The sequence below is a fragment of the Euleptes europaea genome, chromosome 1 (assembly GCF_029931775.1).
Source record: "Euleptes europaea isolate rEulEur1 chromosome 1, rEulEur1.hap1, whole genome shotgun sequence".
Taxonomy (NCBI): domain Eukaryota; kingdom Metazoa; phylum Chordata; class Lepidosauria; order Squamata; family Sphaerodactylidae; genus Euleptes; species Euleptes europaea.
The window spans coordinates 166,379,457-166,386,650 of record NC_079312.1 but is presented as its reverse complement, the minus strand read 5'-3'; positions in this window follow the sequence as shown (position 1 = coordinate 166,386,650).

Genomic DNA, 7,194 nt, shown 5'->3' with positions numbered 1-7,194 from the left:
CGAGTCCAATGGCCAAAGCGGCCCTTTTCTCCAGGTGAGCAGATCTCCATCGGCTGGAGATCAGCTGTAACAGCAGGAGATCTCCAGCGAGCACCTGGAGGCTGGCAACCCCAACCCACGGTGATCCGGGACGGGCTACCTGCCGGCCGAGGCTTACCTGCTGCTTCGGCCCGGGGCGGCGACTCCTCCCGTCCCTGGAGCCGGTACTTCTCCAGCAGGTCCCTCCTGGGGATGGCCTCCAGCAGCCTGGCCGCCACGCCCAGCTCCGCCCCGGGGCAGTACTGCAGCAGCAGCTGGGCCAGGCGGACCCGGGAGGCGCCGTCCAGCTTGCCGCGCGGGATCGGGGCGGCGCGGCCGGGCAGGAGGAAAAGGAACTTGCGGAACTCCTCGTCGGTCAGCTCCTCCAGGAGGCTCAGCAGCCTCTGGGCGGCCATGGGGGTCCGCGAGGCTCAGGCGGGGCGGGGACGGGAGGCGCAGGGAAATCCACGGGGCGCGGGGAACAAAGGAAGGAAGGAAGGGGGCCGGGCCCAGCTCCCGCGCCTCTTTCGCTTTCGGCGGCTTTCCGCCGGAGAGGGAGGGGAAGGGGGGGAAAGTCGCGCTCGCGCACGCACACACACACACACCATTTATTCACAGAAGGTTTTGCATTGGATTTGCCACTCTTTAGATGCACTTTCCCCCCATCCGTATTCTCAAAACTCAACAATAAGCCCCCCATGCAGAGTTTTGAGAATTCAGATGGGGGAAAAGTGCATCTAGAGCAGTGGTTCCCAACCTTTTTTTTGACCAGGGACCACTAGGACTTATTGGTTCGGTGCAGGGACCCCAAGGTTCAAAATAAAAATTCCGAGAATTTGAAAATAAACTTTAATCATAACTGTTAGTTAAACATTAAACTTAGAATAATTTTTGAATATATATTTTTATAATAGAGAACTTATAATTGAAAATATTAATTTATTATGGGTTTATAACTTTGTTTCATGGACCTTAATTTAGTTTTCGTGGACCCCTGGTTGGGAACCAGTGATCTAGAGAGTGACAAATCCAATGCAAAACCTTCCATGAATAAATGGCCACGGAGAGAGAGCTCTGCACTCAAGCAGCCCGCCATTAATCTTGCAAAGCGGCAACAAACATAAAGGGGACACACACACACACACACACACACACAGAGACTCTGGCCATTTATTCACAGAAGGTTTTGCATTGGATTTGCCACTCTTTAGATGCACTTTCCCCCCAACCGTATTCTCAAAACTCAACAATAAGCCCCCCATGCAGAGTTTTGAGAATTCAGAGGGGGGGAAAGTGCATCTAGAGCACTGGTTCCCAACCAGGGGTCCGTGGACCCCCAGGGCTCCGCGAGAACTAAATTAAGGTCCGCAAAACAAAGTTATAAACCCATAATAAATTAATATTTTCAATTAAAAGTTCTCTATTATAAAAATATATATTCAAATATTATTCTAAGCTTAATGTTTAACTAACAGTTATGATTAAAGTTTATTTTCAAATTCTCGGGATTTTTATTTTGAACCTTGGGGTCCCTGCGCTGAACAAAAAAGTCCTTGTGGTCCCTGGTCAAAAAAAGGTTGGGAACCAGAGTGACAAATCCAATGCAAAACCTTCCATGAATAAATGGCCACGGAGAGAGAGCTCTGTGCTCAAGCAGCCCGCCATTAATTTTGCAAAGCGGCAACAAACATAAAGGGGACACACACACACACACAGAGAGAGAGAGAGAGAGAGAGAGCTCTGCGCTCAAGGAGCCCGCCATTAATCTTGCAAAGCGGCAACAAACATAAAGGAAAGAGCAAGAGTCCAGTAGCACCTTAAAGACTAACACAAATATTTTCTGGCAGGGTTATGAGCTTTTGGGAGCCACAGCTCGCTTCTTCAGATACAGCTAGAACGTGAATCCATCTGTCTTTAAGTAGAGGAGAGTGAATTCAGACAAGCATTAGTATGTAAATGTTCACAGTATGTCAAAGTGAATAGCAGGCGTGATGGGATTAGGTGTGGTATGCAGAAGAGTCTGTGATGTCCAGGGGAGAGATGGGCGTGGAGAAATCAGCATTGGTCATGAGCCATGAATGCAAGGTCTTTATTCAGCCCAGGTAAATGCATTGACTATCAGTTTGAATATCAACTGTAATTCAGTGGTTTCTCTTTCCAATCTCCCTTTGAAATTCCTTTGTAAGAGAACGGCTACTCTTAAATCTGCAACAGAATGCCCTGGGAGGTTGAAATGTTCTCCCACTGGTTTTTGAATATTGTGGTTTCTGATGTCAGACTTATGTCCATTTAATCTTTGTCTAAGAGACTGACCGGTTTATCCAATGTAGATTGTGGAAGGGCATTGCTGGCATGTGATGGCATAAATCACATTAGAAGATGAGCAGGAGTATGAACCTGAGATAGTATGGCTGACATTGGTGGGTGCAGAGATGATATTCCTAGAATCTATATGAGGGCAAAGTTGGCACCTTGGTTTGTTGCAGGCCTTGGTGCCAGAGTCCATGTTCCTGTTAAGTAGTTTATCATCATGGGTGAGAAGTTGTTTTAGGTTAGCCGGCTGTCTGTAAGCAAGAAAGGGACGCCCCCCCCCCCCAGTGCTTCAGCGAGGGAAGGAGACACACACACACACACACACACACACACACACACACACACACACACACAGAGCTCTGCGCTCAAGGAGCCTGCCATTAATCTTGCAAAGCGGCAACAAACATAAAGGAGGATTGCAACCGGAATAGAGAAGAAGGACACTTCTACAGCCGCAGTAAAATAGCAGTCCTGGAATAAGTCTTTTGCCTGAGGACGTATGCTGATGCAGTAAAGATAACTGTTTTTGGAGACGTTCACAAGCTGCTAAACACTTATTGTTTGCAATGGTTTACAACAGTCTAACCTTGTTAGTGTAAGAGTTTAGACAGAAACCTTCCATAATAGGACAAAAAATAGGCCCAAACTAGCCAACAGCTTCCTGAAAACTGCCCTTTATCAAGAGAGCATGGAGAATTTAAGCATGTTGAACACGGCATTTCCTATGCATGCTGCTACTGTATGTGCCCTTTGAATTTGCATCTTCTAAGTTAAAAATACTTTCTGAAAGTGGCAGCATTTAAGACTGCTGCTGTCATACTGCCCTTCTACAAATCTGTGGCGAGACCACACTTGGAATACTGTGTAGAGTTCCAGTCACCATGCCTAAAAAATATTGCAGAGCTTGAGAAGGTGCGGAAAAGAGCAACCAGAATGATCAAGGGACCGGAGCAGCTGCCCTATGATGAGCGGTTAAAACTCTTAGGGTTGTTCAGCTTGGAAAGCAGGTGGGTGAGGGGAGACATGATAGAGGTCTATAAAACCATGCATGGTATGGAGAGAGTGGACAGGGAGAAGCTTTTCTCCCTCTCTCATAATACCAAAATGTGGGGTCATCTTAGGGTTGCCAATGTCCAGGTGGTGGCAGGAGATCTCCTGCTATTACAACTGATCTCCAGCCAATAGAGATCAGTTCCCCTGGAGAAAATGGCCACTTTGGCAATTGGACTCGATGGCATTGAAGTCCGTCCCCAAACCCCGCCCTCCTCAGGCTCCGCCCCCAAAACCTCCCGCCGGTGGCAAAGAGGGACCTGGCAACCCTAGGTCATCTGCTGAAGCTGAGTCATGCATCATGACCAGTATCCATTTTTACTAGTAGCCATGAATACCCCTCTCCTCCATGAACAAGTCCACTCCCCTCTTAAAGCCTTCCAAGTTGGCAGCCATCACCACATCCTGGGGCAGGGAGTTCCACAATTTAGCTATGGGTTGTGTGAAGAAACACATTAACTGTAACACAACTATGTGTTGTGTGTTTCTTAAGGAAGAAATATTACAACTGATCTCCAGCCGACAGAGATCAGTTCCCCTAGAGAAAATGGCCGCTTTAGCAATTGGACTCTATGGCATTGAAGTCCCTCCGCAAAGCCCACCCTCCTCAGGCTCCACCCCAAAAACCTCTCGCCAGTGGCGTAGAGGGACTTGGCAACCCTAACTCTTTCCCAGGTGCTCTTGCTGAGGAAAATGTACCCCAGGGGTGTCGAACGCATTTGTTACGAGGGCCAGATATGAGATAAATGTCACTTGGTCAGGCCAGGCCATGCCTTGCCAGCCCAGATCGGGACGAGAGAGTGGCTGCCATGTCTGGCTTGCGGGCTGGAAAAGAGCTCTCGAGGGGCTGGATGCGGCCTGTGGGCCTTATGTTTGATACCCCTGATGTACCTGGTGTACGGTTGTCAGCTCCGGGTTGGAAAATACTTGGAGGTTTTTGGGGAAGGAGCCCGAGGAGGGCGGGGTTTGGGGAGAGGAAAACCTTCAATGAGGTATAATGCCTTAGAGTCCACCTTCAAAAGTGGCCATTTTCTCCAGGTGAATTGATCTCTGTCGCCTGAAGATAAGTTATAATAGCAGGAGATTTCCAGCCACCACCTGGAGGTTGGCAACCCTAACCAGGTGGCAGTGGTTAATGTTGGGTGCATAATCTTAAACTCACGTTGAAAGATAGACCTGAGTATTTCTGCCTGGTGGCACTTCTAAAGCCAAAATTAATCAGGAATCTGGTGGCACCTTAAACTCTAGTGAGATCTGGCTCCTGAAAGCTTATGCTACAACAAATGTTGCTAGTGTTTCAGGTGATGTGGGACCAGACTCCTGTTTAATTGTTCTTGCTGGAAATGCCACACTGCAGATGCAGCGTTTTATCCTATGTGGGGTACATGTAAGAAAACAAGAACATATTGGATCATGATACATGACGGAATGCAAAAGATATTAAAACTTATGTTTGCAATGGATCCGCATCTTGCTGCCCCGAGAACACCCCCTGGATGCCGGCGCAGGTACTTGTGCCAGAAAAACACCAGGGAGGCAGCGCCCGCGCCCGAGGCTTGCTCTGCCGTGTCGCTCCCCAGAGCTGGCAGAAGTTGCCCTGCGCTGGTGTCCGTACCACTTTGGGCGGCGCAAGTGGCGCGGACGCTGGCACTGGGATCACGCCGACTCCTAAGGAGCTCCATTCCCCCCCCCCAAGACTGCATGGGCAGCCATCCAACTTCATTGTGCCTGATAAAAAGGCTACACTCTGTATCAATATCCTCCAGAAGTGCCTTTAAAAGTTGGTGTTGCAAAGAGTCAGCCCAGATAGAAGGTATTGTTCTTGTAACAATGTCCACAGCATGTTTAAACGAGTTCTTTAGTGCGCTACACTTCCGGATGAATGTTGCAGATGATGAGAAACAACGTTTGGAAAAACTTGGCCTTTCTTGCAACAAGCAATGAACCTACCGGTGCAACCTACCGTTGCTGGAACCTCGTCAATGGTGATGCTGTGCAGAGGCAGATCTGTTTCCCTAGCACAGTTTTGGAAGATCTGAAATCTATCCTCACCTCTTGTACGTCCTTTTCAGAGGTAGCCTTTTTAGTAGCTCTTCTTTCGCAGAAAGATCGCTGAACACCCTCCTCACAATTATTACCAACTGGGAAGTCTCTGTTACCTGTGGATCCATCAAACTGAAGTGAAAACCAAAGACATTTCTGTTATGTATGCATGAGTGTATGTGATTGAATCAAGGGAATGAAGCTTGTAATTGCATCAGGGGAAACCCTGGGCAGCTTGGAGTTCCCCAAGGCTCCTGAACTGTATGTTCCCATTGGCTACTGGGGTTTCCCCCCCTCCAATCATGGTCGTGGGGGGAGTGGCCGCAGGTGGCCAAGCGGGCATATAAGCAGGGGTCTGGTCGCTGTAGTCAGTTCTGTTCTTGTTCACACAATAAAATGGTTGCTGTTGGAACTCCATCTCCAACCTCGTGTGTTCCCCCCATGCGGACTTAACAATTTCTGTAAAAAAATATGTAAATGATATGCAACGTCACCCAAAATTGCCTCGGTTCTGCTTGTAATTGCATTTCTGGCAGCTGCACTTTTGAATTGCAGACATTATTTCCTTTTTGTGTGTGTGTATGTGGAAAAAAAAACCTTTGAAAATACAATCGCTGGCAACCAAAAGGCCTTTTTTTAGCGGTTCCCTGTCTTTAAAAGGGATCCCCCCCCCTTTTTAGCAGGTACGTTTTCAGTTTTAAAAACATGTAATTGTATCCTTCTTGTATTGTAATACAATACAATACAGCAAATGCTGCGATGCAAATTTAGATTTCAGTTCACTGATTTTCTTTTTCTGAACCTCAGAATCAAGCAGGAAGCTCTTGGCAAAACTACTGTGATGCGTCTTGGGCAGCCCATTCCTGAAAGGGGGGGGCGGAGATGCATAGGAACTGGCATGACCTCTATGCCAGAGTCTGTGCCACTTGCACCGTGCAAACTGGCATTGTTTTCACAACATAGAATCATTGAGTTGGAAGGGACCACCAGGGTCATCTAGTCCAACCCCAGCTACTTTGTATGGCTCCTTGTATTATGATGATGATTATCTTTAAGTTTTAATTTTGGTTCATTTCCCAGTCTGTTCAGAAGGTTCAGAGTTTGTTGTGCTGTCTTGAGAACCAGGAACATAAGTAGCATAAAAGGTAAAGGTGGTCCCCTGTGCAAGCACCAGGTCATTCCTGACCCATGGGGTGACGTCACACCATGAAGTTTACTAGGCAGACTTTGTTTATGGGGTGATTTGCCATTGCCTAGTTGTCTACACTTTACCCCCAGCACTACACTTTACTTGCCTAGTTGCCTACACTTTACCCCTAGCAATGAAATACGTAAAAAATGAAACCTTTCATTTGAAGCATTTAAGTCTGTGGTGGAAGAGCCAAATTTGTAGTAATTCATTTGGGGAGGGGAGGATTTGTGGTCCCTGACCTGGATGGCCCAGGCTAGATGGTGAGAGCCAGCATGGTGTAGTGGTTAAGAGCAGTGGTTAAGAGTGGTGGATTCTAATCTGGAGAACCAGGTTTGATTCCCCACTCCTCCACATGAGCGGTGGACTCTATTCTGGTGAACTGGGGAAGGGAAGGTGATTGTAAGCTGGTTTGATTCTTCCTTAAGTGGTATAGAAAGGTGGCATATAAAAACCAAATCTTCTTCTAGTCTGATTTCAGAAGCTAAGCAGGGTCAGCCCTGGTTGGTAATTGGATGGGAGGCCACCAAGGAATACCAGGGTCACTATGCAGAGGAAGGCAATGACAGACCACCTCTGTA